Source organism: Centruroides sculpturatus, unplaced genomic scaffold, assembly GCF_000671375.1.
Source record: "Centruroides sculpturatus isolate CEXI.00-Female unplaced genomic scaffold, Cexi_2.0 scaffold57, whole genome shotgun sequence".
NCBI classification, from domain to species: Eukaryota; Metazoa; Arthropoda; class Arachnida; order Scorpiones; family Buthidae; genus Centruroides; species Centruroides sculpturatus.
The window spans coordinates 237,957-252,205 of NW_019384382.1; the positions used below are offsets into that span (position 1 = coordinate 237,957).

General features: G+C 27.7%; 1 protein-coding gene across 3 annotated transcripts in view; it reads right to left on the bottom strand.

The window, feature by feature from the left end:
• LOC111617926 overlaps window positions 1–10,419 on the bottom strand; it is a 46,052-nt gene extending 35,633 nt beyond the window's left edge. Inside the window, exons 1-2 of one of the 3 annotated variants that reach the window (XM_023359294.1) lie at window positions 10,371–10,419; window positions 2,844–2,931 (exon numbers count right to left, since the gene is read on the bottom strand). The gene's annotated coding sequence lies outside the window, so the exon portion shown is untranslated. Of the gene's footprint in view, window positions 1–2,500; window positions 2,809–2,843; window positions 3,046–10,370 lie in introns of those variants that run through there. The other 2 variants (XM_023359293.1, XM_023359295.1) reach the window with 2 other exon arrangements.
• Between the last annotated feature and the right edge of the window lie 3,830 nt (window positions 10,420–14,249).

Here is a 14,249-nt window from a genome sequence, read left to right on the forward strand (position 1 = left end):
TTCACTTTCTTTACAACTGTATCCAATCTAGAATTATTTAATTTAGAATTTATATTATTTTATTTAATATAAAAACCAACGTAATATAATCAAAATAAATAAGCTATATTAATATTTCTTTTCATGAAAAATTTTCCTTGCTCAAAAGAAATTATAATAAAGAAATGTATGACTGAGATTACTTTATTAAAAAATTAAGTAAAACAGTTTTTAAATTTATAAATATTTTTATAAAACTTTTGTATACTTTTAAAATTGAAAACATGTTTTCTTTTTTAATTAGGACTCACCTGCCATTTGATATAATACTACTAATACAATCTATTTTGTCTAATTAATGTTGTTATGAGGGAAAATATTCTGTTTGTAATAAATATTTATAATTATTATTTTAAGCTATTATAAAATTATTTAAAACAAAAACAAATGTAAAAATATTACAAAATAACTTTAACACCTCAAATTTCTGTTATTAAATTTAATTACTCGTATTATATTACCTAATTGGTTATTATTACATCACTTGATAAAATACTTAACATATAATAACAATGGATAATTTTTATGTCATGACTAGTTAAATGCTAGTATTTTATTTTTATTATTTTTCATTAACATATTTACTACAACAATGTTACTGTAAATAATTTTTCTTTTCATACATTTGATTAGCAAATCAATTATGTAAAATTTAAATATTATTTCACTATTATATATATATATATATATTTAACTGATTATCTAGCTTGTTAAAATTCATTATTATTACAGTAAAGCTAAAAATTTTCAAATAAAAATATCTTCAAGATAATTTAAATATAAAAATATAAAAAGCATCATGTATTAATTACGCTTTGCAGTTTTTAACAATATCTGGTTCAATTATTTTATTATTGTTTTTATTTTTGTTTGGGAATTAATTTATACTACAAATATATTTAATCATTGATAGTACAGTCGATCCCCCTATAACACTGTAGATTTTTCCATTTTATATGAATTCCATGTTGTACGAGTCACTTAGATTTTACAAATACGTGAGCCATTCACAGCCCGGCACAGATATTTGTAAAATCTAAGTGACTCGTACAACATGGAACTCATATAAAACGGAAAAATCAACAGTATTATAGGGGGAGTCGACTGTATTATTATTCACTGAATAATACTGGAAATAATATTTTAAAAAATTCTAGTAATCAAATGATGGAAACAAATAATTTAGTAATGTTAATGTTAAATGTTCTAACTCTTAAATATATATCAAAGTAATTTTAAATTTATTTACTAATAAAATTAAATTTTAAATCCATTAGTAAATATTAATGTATTAGCTCTTGATACAGTACCTGGATAAATTGGATGATGATCTGACATTTAAATTTTTTCTAAATTACAGATACAATTAGTATTTAATTAAATATAATTTATTAATTATATTCACCACAAAAATAATTTTTCAACTCAAACAAAACTGTTGTCGATGTATTTTTACTAATCAGAAAGATTAACTTTTACTTTACTTTTAGCATTAATAATAATATATTTTTTTTATCTGATACAAAAAAGACATATTTTATATAATCTATATTATATATAATCTATCATTAATATTCATTTTTATAATAAACTATGAAATTGCTATGCTTTCCCTATTGAATAAATAAAAAAAATTATTTTTAATATCATTTTTCTGAAGGTATTATATATAAAATGTAATCTAAATAAAAAGGAATGAATAGATAAAAATAAGAAAAATAAGTATGTGTTAGCAACATATTTAATATTGGATGAAAATTTTTATTTCTTCGTAGCATCTTTGTAAGACAATGTTTTTAAGAAATCAGAAATATCAGACATATTACGTGATGTTTGCAAATAAAAATTATATTACAGTTTATAACTTTAAAGACTGTAATAGCTTCTTTATTGCTTCTTTTTTATTTCATAGATGCTACTCTTAAAAATGCTAAAAACTTTAGTAATTTTAATATTTTTAAAATATATTTGTTATAATGAATTAAAACAACAAATAAGAAAATTAAAATTGATAGTGCTATTTATTAAAATAAAACAATTAACTTAAAGTACTTGAAAATATTTATTATTAAGTTTTGAATATTTTACTTTATCTTAAAATAATAAAATATTTTTTTTTTGTATATTGTGTATAGAAAAATTCCATTAAGTGAAACATATAACAATTTATATTTAATGATAAAACCATTATTATGAACCTCACAACTACTTGTTAGTGTTATTCATTATCATAAAATCATATACTCTAGCCTACAAAATAAGAAAACAAATTTTTAGTATGTATTGTACTGTACCTTTAAAAAAATATATAAACTGAAAAAAAAACTAGAAAAATTATATTTATCAAATTAGCCATTAAGCAAAGTAATAATCCACTTTAAGAGAATTTAGTTATGTAAAGTGAAAGATTAAGATCAGATTTTAAACTATATTAAGAAAAACATGAAATGATGATTATTACTTAGCATGGATGATCATTACGTTCCAATTACAGAGAAGTTTATACTAGAAATTGGGAGGAGGAGTTGACTACAGCCTGAGGATGTAATAACTGGTTTTCATATAGTGTATACGTTAAAATTTTATAATAATAAAGTTGTTAACTGGAAAATTTTTCAGATATTCTAATACCACATTCCATCTGTCAAAAAATAACAAAAAACTCCAGTGTAGAAAGGTACTGTTTACAAATCACATCAGCCATTAATAAGTTAATATTGCTATAAGAGACTGGTGCAAATAGATCTGACCTAAATTAAATACTCATTTATTTAATTTTGACTATTAATAAAAAGTTAACTTACGTTATACTCAACTACCAGTCCTCTCCCGTAGGACCGACGTGGTAGCCATGCAACTCGTCCGCCATCTTGTCTTCACTTTCTACATATGCTTAAACGTAAACGATAATCGCACAAATAGAACAGTTTAAAATATTATTATTATTTTTTTAATTTAAAATTGAATATTAATATTAAAGTATAATTGAGAAAAATGTAAACTTAATTAAATTTCATTTTAAAATAATAATAATAACTTTAATTTAATTTAATTAATAAAACGTCGCTTGTTTTAAAACTTTCAGAAATAATTATCTATTTAATGCTGGTATACTTAGAAGAAAAGTCATCTAATTGAATGTCACGTGATCGATTTTTAAAAAGATAAACAAACGTCGTTTCCGAATTAATTTTTGCGATAATGAAAACAGGAAATTGTTAAGAGTTTCTACAGTTTAATTGCTTACTGATGTGTTTTGGTTTAATTTATTTGTGTGTATTCCGCAAGGTGTAATTTATTTAAAGTTGAACTTCATTTGTGATGTAGAATTTCTGCTTAATTATATTATCAAAATACATCATGCGTATGATTAAACAAAATAAATGTTTTCATAAGCTAGAAAACCAATTAATGTTTTTTTACATAATTTATTAATAATACAACACATAAATATATACATAATTATTAAACAAAAATTCGGATGATAGTTTACATTAAACAAATAGCATTTTTACTTCAAAGTTTCGGCTAATATAATTTATAATAATAACATTATGGCGCTTATTAATTATATTTGGTTAGCTTTAGTAAATATTAATTATATTAATAAAATTAATGCTTGCAATTACAATGAAAGAGGAAAGAAATTAATTACGGAATATTTTAATCTTAAGGATTAAATAAATATCTTTATTTTAAAAATTAAACTATATCTTTAGAGTTAAAATATGACACACAAGTCAATCAAAATTATTAAATTAATTAATTAATAAATCGTATAAGACAATCAAAATTTTACATTCAATGGATTCGGAAGGATACTGTACTATATTAAAATAGCCGTTAAACTTTCTAAATGACTCTTTTAAATCTCATGTTTATTAATTTCTAATACAGTCGACCCCCTATAACACTATTGATTATTCCGTTTTATATGAATTCCATGTTGTACGAGTCACTTAGATTTTACAAATACGTGAGCCGTTCACAGTCCGGCACACGTATTTGTAAAATCTAAGTGACTCGTACAACATGGAATTCATATAAAACGGAATAATCAATAGTGTTATAGGGGGTCGACTGTATTAGAAATTAATAAACATGAGATTTAAAAGAGTCATTTAGAAAGTTTAACGGCTATTTTAATATAGTACAGTATCCTTCCGAATCCATTGAATGTAAAATTTTGATTGTCTTATACGATTTATTAATTAATTAATTTAATAATTTTGATTGACTTGTGTGTCATATTTTAACTCTAAAGATATAGTTTAATTTTTAAAATAAAGATATTTATTTAATCCTTAAGATTAAAATATTCCGTAATTAATTTCTTTCCTCTTTCATTGTAATTGCAAGCATTAATTTTATTAATATAATTAATATTTACTAAAGCTAACCAAATATAATTAATAAGCGCCATAATGTTATTATTATAAATTATATTAGCCGAAACTTTGAAGTAAAAATGCTATTTGTTTAATGTAAACTATCATCCGAATTTTTGTTTAATAATTATGTATATATTTATGTGTTGTATTATTAATAAATTATGTAAAAAAACATTAATTGGTTTTCTAGCTTATGAAAGCATTTATTTTGTTTAATCATACGCATGATGTATTTTGATAATATAATTAAGCAGAAATTCTACATCACAAATGAAGTTCAACTTTAAATAAATTACACCTTGCGGAATACACACAAATAAATTAAACCAAAACACATCAGTAAGCAATTAAACTGTAGAAACTCTTAACAATTTCCTGTTTTCATTATCGCAAAAATTAATTCGGAAACGACGTTTGTTTATCTTTTTAAAAATCGATCACGTGACATTCAATTAGATGACTTTTCTTCTAAGTATACCAGCATTAAATAGATAATTATTTCTGAAAGTTTTAAAACAAGCGACGTTTTATTAATTAAATTAAATTAAAGTTATTATTATTATTTTAAAATGAAATTTAATTAAGTTTACATTTTTCTCAATTATACTTTAATATTAATATTCAATTTTAAATTAAAAAAATAATAATAATATTTTAAACTGTTCTATTTGTGCGATTATCGTTTACGTTTAAGCATATGTAGAAAGTGAAGACAAGATGGCGGACGAGTTGCATGGCTACCACGTCGGTCCTACGGGAGAGGACTGGTAGTTGAGTATAACGTAAGTTAACTTTTTATTAATAGTCAAAATTAAATAAATGAGTATTTAATTTAGGTCAGATCTATTTGCACCAGTCTCTTATAGCAATATTAACTTATTAATGGCTGATGTGATTTGTAAACAGTACCTTTCTACACTGGAGTTTTTTGTTATTTTTTGACAGATGGAATGTGGTATTAGAATATCTGAAAAATTTTCCAGTTAACAACTTTATTATTATAAAATTTTAACGNGAAAGAAGTGGTGAAAGAAGAAATCAGACAGACATCACTGAATCCTCCGGAAGTTTTGAAGTAAATTAGCAAAAACGAAATAGCTTTAGTTCAAATTGAAAACACATTGGAGCCAATATGAGAAAAATGTAACTTGTGTTCAGTTTTCTGAAAGTCGTAAATATGAATATTTTTTTAAATACAGAAACTTAAAATTTAGTTTAAAATTTTAATACAGTATATATATTTCAAGTGTAGCTTGTGTTACTAAACTTTATTTTTTCATTATACTTCTGGACGAAATTATTCTAAAAAGGAGTCTTGAAATTTCCAAATGGATTTTTGGGCGCGAAAAAACTCATTTGACTACTAAGGGAAGAGGTGCGGTTTAAACCTTAAACAAAATAAGATACGTGGTTTATGAACGAATCCTAATTTTAAACGAATCCTAATTTTAATTACGCCAGTGGAACAACGATCATTGTTTTCCATTAGATCCAATTTCAACTGCTATTATTTCTAATGAATTACACATATTTCTCTCTTAGTAATTCGTTTCTGAAAATCAGAAGTTTTGCAGGAAAACGCTAATCTGGAGCCATTTTCCTGTTATTTTAAATGGGAAAAATTATAATGAGTTACAACATCAAACTAATTTCCGAAAACGGAACTAAAACACAATAAAATGCCTATATATAAGTTACAAACTATCATATTACGATATAAAATGCTTAATACATCGCTTTTTGAGTATTAAAGATATGTGGATGTTAACATTTGCTTCATAAACAACTGTTAAAATCTATAGTATATAAATACATAGCCTACAATATAATCTAAATGCACATTTACGATATCACACAGCAAATTATACATAGCAATAAAGAGATTTGCTTTGAAAAAAGACAAAAATTTTAAAATGAAAAAACAAGGAATAAATCACATTACACGTTATTTCTTTATAAAGTTTCTGACGCTTCTGTAAATTGGAGAATTGATTGACTACAGTACATTAAACACACTTTAGTAGCGTCACTAATGATTAAGCTTTCTACTATACATGGTATTGTTATTCAGACTTGTCTCAGCGCTTGTATTTGAGACACACTTTATATATCTTGATGTCAGGGCACATTTCGAATCGTCTACACGTAATTCTAGTGTTCTAATCAGTTGTGTATGGAATACATCTGAGACTTTTCCAGTTTTATTTTGTTCACGATGATGTGTTAAATTTTTAAAAACGTGAATACTGTATACATTTTTTTAATATAAACATCAGTCAAAAACGTTATATCGAATGATACGTACTGTATTTCTATAAACAGGGCCGGATCATCGCATAGACAAATGAGACAAATGTCTAGGGCCCGGTTTTTAGAAGGGCACGGTCAAACTGTCTATTTTGAAAAGATTTGTAAATAAGATAGATTACTCTTCTGTTGGACAACTGTATAATACTGGTAAAACTGGTAAAACTGGTAAAATATTATATTATTCAAATATTAACCAAAAAGGTTAAATTAATCAAGTAAAACGGCAAAACCGTATTTGGGACACGACTATGTCTCGGAGACACTACTAAGCGGAATCACTTTGACGCTCAAAGCGGATCTCTTTCTCATTCTCCAATCTTCTTTGGTATCGCTGCTTTTGGGCGCGATCGTTCAAACTTCGCCAGCCACGACCACGAGGTCGTCCACCATGCATTTTCGATGAAATTAACCTATCCAATTTCGAAATTTCTCTCCGTTGCGTGTCGGCCCGGGTTGAATTTTTGTCGATGCCTAACGAAAATTTCTCGTCTTTGAAAAAAATAATCGTGGCTATTGTATCGTCCGAAATTATTTTTTTTTTTTTTTGCACAAACAATATACAGTTTAACCTGATTATAACGTCAAATTTTTACTGGTCCCACGATTTTACTATACTAGACAATGTTAAAAAACCTACTTGTAACGACATAAAACCCTGTTTTAATGTCATATTTGAAGCACTCCCAAATTTACAAAATTAGATTACAAATTTTATTTAAGAAAGAAAATACTACGTGTTCAGTCCTAGGGTCAGAGTCCATTTCCTTGAACGACTGTGGGTGGTACTCTCACCACCTGACTTCGGTTTGCCTGTTTGTAGAGAGAGTCGCCATTTTGTATTTTACTTTCACTCGGTTCTCGGTCCCGAGTACCTACAAGTCAGGTTTTTTTATGCGCGCATGATTTGGGCACTTAATACTCTGTGCCAAATTGCAACTCCTGACATGTACTCCTTCATACCTCTAAGCTGGTAACACAGCAAGCAGTACGATTTTATAAACAAGACATAGTCTTGTTGACAATTATTTTTTTTAAGGTAATATTGTTATTTTACAACAACTTTTGTTAGACATTTAATAAAACAAATTTCAATATTTTAAATTTATAAACAAACTGTTCAAACTTTTCTAGAAAAACTAAAATTTATTGTTGTGTATTAAATATTTTTTATTAATAAAAATTTAAGATTTGTTTTAGTTTTTCACATTATTTAGTTTTGTTTATTGTTTTATATTTTTTGTGTGCTCTATTTCTAGTGTGAGAAAGGGGGCCCGTAAGAAGAAAATGTCTAGGGCCCCAAAGTGGGTTAATCCGGCCCTGGTTCCATTTCATCCAGTTAAAAGGCCGACGCAGAAAATGCATCTCTGAAAAATCTTGTTAAAATCCGAGGATCTGAAAACTATCAATACTATATGATTAGCCTACAACATAACCCGGATATGCTGAAGTCTGTACTTTGCCACTTGGCATTTCTATTGTGAGCTTCGACAAATTGCCACTGGACAAAAAAATTGTCTTGATGATTATAGAACAAATTAAAAATAAATATTAATCCATTTTATAGCCGTATCAAAATTTTCTCGCGAAGTAAATCAATAGTTTTTATCAAAAATTTCGCTACAGAAACCCGATTTTTTCTCTCATCATTTCTCAAACTAATCAATATATTATGATGATTAAAAAAATTGCAAAATTTACAGTGATGTTTAGATAAATTATTATTTAAAAAGCTGCAACTATTGTTGGACTTTCCCGGCACTCGAACTTTCTGTTCGAGTGCCGGGAAAGCTTTTTAAAAATTAAGACGACCAGGAAGTACTATAATTTTCATTTGTAGTACAATATAAAATTTAAATACTAACAAAACCTTAAAGTGAGTAATTTTCTTGAATTTTAATAAATTTCTCCTTTAATTATTTTTTAAAATAAACACCAAGACACATTAGCACAAAATTAAAATTGTATGTGACGCCATCTGTTGAGATTTTATTTTTAAAATAATTTTTATATTATTATTTTAAAAAAGGCAAAAGATTTAATTTTGACGTTAGAGATGAGTTTTAAAAAACAAAAATATTAAAAGTTTTCATAAAATATGACTCCAATCGATATTATGATACATCTCCTTTATGAAAATTTAAAAGCATCAATACCACATATATAGAAATAACCCTGTCAACTTTCAAAATTTTTGGATCATCTGGCTCTGAGATACTCCTACATTGCAAAATAGATGCTATCATATACAAATGCAAAAAAAAAAACGGGAGGTCAAAATTTGACCAATCACCAAATTTTCCCTATGCAATATTCTACAACAGATATTAAAATTATTATTTTCCTACAATTTTATATATATACTAGCTGCAAGGACCCGCTTCGTTGGGTTTTTAAAAAGTAACGATAGTGAAGATTAAGATAATTACATTATAGCCAATCTTACTCCTTTTCACAGAATGCAAGAATTAGGTCCCCCGTTTCCAGACTAATTAGAGAATTTTTACGTCAAGTCAAACGAACTATTTTCAACGTTTCTGGAACGTTTACAATCGTTCTATAACCGAATCAATTCGAATTCGAAAATTTTAAAAATCGAAATAGAAAATCTTCCACTTTCAACCACTTTCAGCCTCATATCTCCCGCACCCTTATAGCTATCGAGACGCAACCACCCCTATGCACGAATGGAGACTTGGGGCTACTACCGCATACAAACACCATTCATGTGCGATGTGTAGTTTTGGCGGAAAAGTAAAATATAGGGACATACACGTCCATTTATATATATATATATAGATAGATATACATATAGATATACAGTAAATATAGATATATATATAGATAACGATGTATTTACGCCTAAAAATACTACTGACAATAATAGAGGTAAAATGTAAAAAAATGAAATCCCAAAATGAATCTGGTCTAAATTCCTGACTTTTTCGTAGCTAATTTAACAGAAAAGTTTCAATTTCCCATAACTTTAAATTTGTGTACACAAACAGCAATGTATGAAACATTATTATTGTTTAATAAAATTATGTAGTACTACTGTATTATGGACTTTGTTATTTATGATAATAAGATTAGTTTTAAAAGCTAACTGAAATTCATTAGAAAACAGTGCGCCAATTATGGTACTATCCTATATAGGAATTATCCGATTATTTTGTATAATCGAAGAAAGTTTGTAAACAGCAAATTTTTCATGAAGACTGTTATATGTACTATGGGATAACATTGACATCATGAAATATGATTTTGCAAAACTGTGCGCGAAAAAAAATGGGTTAGTGACGATGATAGAATTAAACATTAACAAATCGGAAACATATATGGTTTTGTTAGAAACATGAATTCCTTTTAAATCAACTTGACGTCGTGTCTACACATTTAAAAATGTAAAAATAACGCCTAATTAACTTAATAGTTAATATAACTCAGCGCAATAACTTTGCCAATAAAACTCCATACCCAACTGTTGATTGTTGCAAAAACAAATTATCCAACATAATGATTGAAATTATTATTTCTAATATTTAAAAATATCCTTAAGATTGATGTATAAAGTAAATTATTATTTAAAATATATATACTGTATACATATAATTAATATAATAAAATACATACAATTTCCGAAAATTTGCAGTATCTAATCCTCTCCCCCATTTGTGATTTCCTCCGGACGCAAATTCCTATAAATTTTCTATAAAATGTTGGTAAACGGTTTCCAAGAATGGTCGCTATAGCTGTTATTTTATAGTAATCACGTTGAACACAAAGCTGATTTTTATAGCAAAGCGGAAATGTCAGAAAACTATTAATCTCGAAAATCGCACAACATAACTAAATGTATTACGGTTTTAAGTATTTATAACCATAATATATTTTAATTTAAATTTATTACCATTATACCATTTAAATTTATCTTCTCTATTTTTAGTAAAAACCATTAAAATAATATGTCCGTTTTTAAACATGAAATGCGGAAATACATGCGCTTTTAATTGCCATCAATATATGATTTTACCTAAATGATTTAAATCTTGAGGAATGTCTAATTAAATACTTTTAATAATAATTTTACAAAATTTTTCAAACGTAAATAGTTTAATATAAGTTTATATAGCTGAGATGTGTCAATAGATTCATTTGCCTTCAGAATTGCCGATCCCGCTGCAGTTCGAATCATTCGGTAACGGACGAATTTGATACTGATATAACCAATGATGCATTTAAAAAAACTTGTGAAAGCACACTCCAAACAACTTTCTATTTAATTTTGAACAAGGAAGCAATACTGTAGCAATTTTTAGTATAACTTTATAATTAAATGTATTATTTTTCTAAAGCTGATGAATGTAGGATAAAATAAATTTTATTTTTACAACACGATGCTATTTTTTTCTTTGTTTTTCATCATATTTACAGGTAACTTTTAAGTTGAATTTTTTCTTGCTGGATATAAATTTTCATTATAAATTTTATTTTATCTATTTATGTTAGTTATTAAAAAAATTCTCGTAATTTCAATTTATCTGCATAAAATAATCAGAAGAATTAAGTTGACGACTGAAATTTACGAAACATTTCTTCGAATTTTATGATCGAATGCAAATATTTCCCGTTTAAACTTTAAGCAGGAAATATTTGCAGCGGTTGCAAATGAAAGCTCGCACAAAAACACCAAATATATTCTGAGGGAATTGGATCATTTTTTTAAAACTCTTTCCGCCCTGTGGGCACTAAGAAGGCGTCTTTTTAGCAGGCCCATTATGGTTTCGGCCAGGCCCACAATGGGGCTACTGGGTGGTGAGGGATGGGGCCCGACATATCCGGTCGGACCATCCCCGAAAAATTCCTAAGGATTTATCGGCCTGTCCGGATTCGAACCCGGGTCCCCAGAGCGGTAGGCTGCCATCTTGACCGATCGGCCATCCTGCCAAGGGAATTCGATCATAAAATTCGAAGAAATGTTTCGTAAATTTCAGTCGTCAACTTAATTCTTCTATTATTTTATGCAGATAAATTGAAATTACGAGAATATTTTTAATAACTAACATAAATAGATAAAATAAAATTTATAATGAAAATTTATATATATTAAGAAAAAATTTTCTTAAAAAAATTCAACTTAAAAGTTACCTGTAAATATAATGAAAAACAAAGAAAAAAAATGCAGGTAATCTGTAAACATTGCTTCAATTTATGCAGTTAAATGTAACAGAGGGAAAGTATGACGATCGATCAAAAAATTACTATTCAAAGATTTTACAATTTTAAATTCGGGAGCTTGAAAAATCGATATAGGCAAAAACAAAAATTGGGGTTTCTTTACGTATGGACGTTTGCGCGCGCGCGCGTATGAGGGCACAATTTCGTTCGCTTATTTTGAAGCTAACTATTGTACCTTTTATAGAAAATCTCTGAAATTTTGCAGAGAGATGCGTGTGTTAGTGGCATTGATGCTATTAAATTTTGGTGGATAAATAGAGGGCTCATACCTGTTATATCATGAATGGGATAAGACTTAAGATTTTACTTATTAGCAGTGGTGATATTCAACGGATTAGCACAGGTTCGGCCGAACCCGTTGTTAACATTTTCAAAGTTTTCCGAACCCGTTGTTAAACACACGTAACATTTCTCAGTGGTTTTGTTTCTTTTAAAAAATATATTAAAATATACGTATTATACTCTGTAACACTACTAAACTGAAGTCTTATACCCCGTTCGCCATAGTGCAACCTCCATCGACCGTTTCAATCTCGACTGAAACGAGGTTCAATCGCGATCGACTCGAGAGAGTGCTCGAAACTATAGATCCAGTCATAAGAGAGATCCCACAATCCCACGCGCGCGAGAAAATACAAGATGGCTGCGGAACACGTGTCGGGCTATCAACAGCGAAATAAGAAAAATATTGTATTTCGAGAGACGATGACATCTTTCTATTATTATAATAATACCTAACGATAAAATAAATGATTTAGAAAAGTTTTTCTTGTTTAACTGCTTTCCGTATGATTTTTTCTGATTAAAAAAAAGCCAATTTTTATGTTTATAAAATATTTTGAATGAAAAATATTAAAATATGTACAAAATAAACCATTTTGAACACTCTTTTTTATTATTTATAAAAAAAAAATAGTTCTGGCATAAACAATGTTAAATTTTAACTGACTTAATTTTGCGAACACATCTTTTTTATTTATATGGGTATCTTAAGGTCTGTTTTTGCGCTAATGTTGCTAATGCACCATTTGAGCGTAAAAAATTAAGGAAAAATTTTCTGTTAGAGAACCCTTTGTTAAATATTTCGAATATCACCACTGCTTATTAGAATTTACAATTTTTTGTAAAAATTAATCTTTACCCTCAAAATTAAGCTTTTTACCATTTCACAATAATTAATTTAAAAGTTATTTTAAAATCTCATTACAGATGGCATCACAAACAATTTTAAGTTTTGCCGGTAAAATTACGCAACTCGTTGCTGGATTTTATTTTGAGATAGAAGTTGATTTTTGTTTTTATATGACGCATAAATATAAAAATATATATGTAATAAGTAAAATCGCATCCTAATATTACTTTCTATCAAAATTTGTAGTATAAGATTATGTTATTTTAAAGCTTATAACAAGATCTCACTATATTTTTTCAAGCAAAATCACAATACAAATTCATTCAAGACGTGATGTATTGGATGTATTACTCTGAACTTAATTTTATTTCTAATTTTTCAAGTATTAGTCTTATAATTTAGCGAGTTATAAATTACAATTCTTAAGTTTAAATTTTCTTGGGTTGCAATTTGAAAAAATTGTAACCTATAAATTCCCACTGTCGTCCGTCCGATGTCTGTCTTTTCTTAATCTCCAGAGCGGAGTTAGACAGATGAAAACAGATATGGAAATGTTAGGGGCAGGAGGCCCCGATTAACTATATAAAAACTTCCGATGCAAACCGGAAGTCACCTTATTTCAATTCAAACATTTTCCCCAGTAATGTGTTAGATCAGCGGTCCCCAACCTTTTTATCGCCACGGACCGGTCAACGTTTGATAACTTTACCGCGGCCCACTGAGGGGGGACGTTGATTGTTCATATTTTAGACTGATTTAATTTAATAATTTTAATTTAACTGTATTTATACATGCCTTCAAAATAAAATACAATTAAACCAAAAAATGAATATAATGTGATTTAACATTTTAAATCACTAGAACGCTAAATCAATGAGAACTCTTAGCTTGTTTCTTTGCAACGAGACAGTTCCATCCCGGGGTAATAGAAGACAATGACACTCGAAGTGTGTTTCTTATGTCCAGTTTATTCCGTTGTTCCGCCATCTATTAAAAGTCGCACAAACCCGAGACAAATACACCATAATAAATAAAATGGAAATAATTTAATGTTCCTTGGGCGGCCCGGTACCATTTGATCCACGGACCGGTACCGGTCCGCGGCCCGGGGGTTGGGGACCACTGTGTTAGATGACCACTGT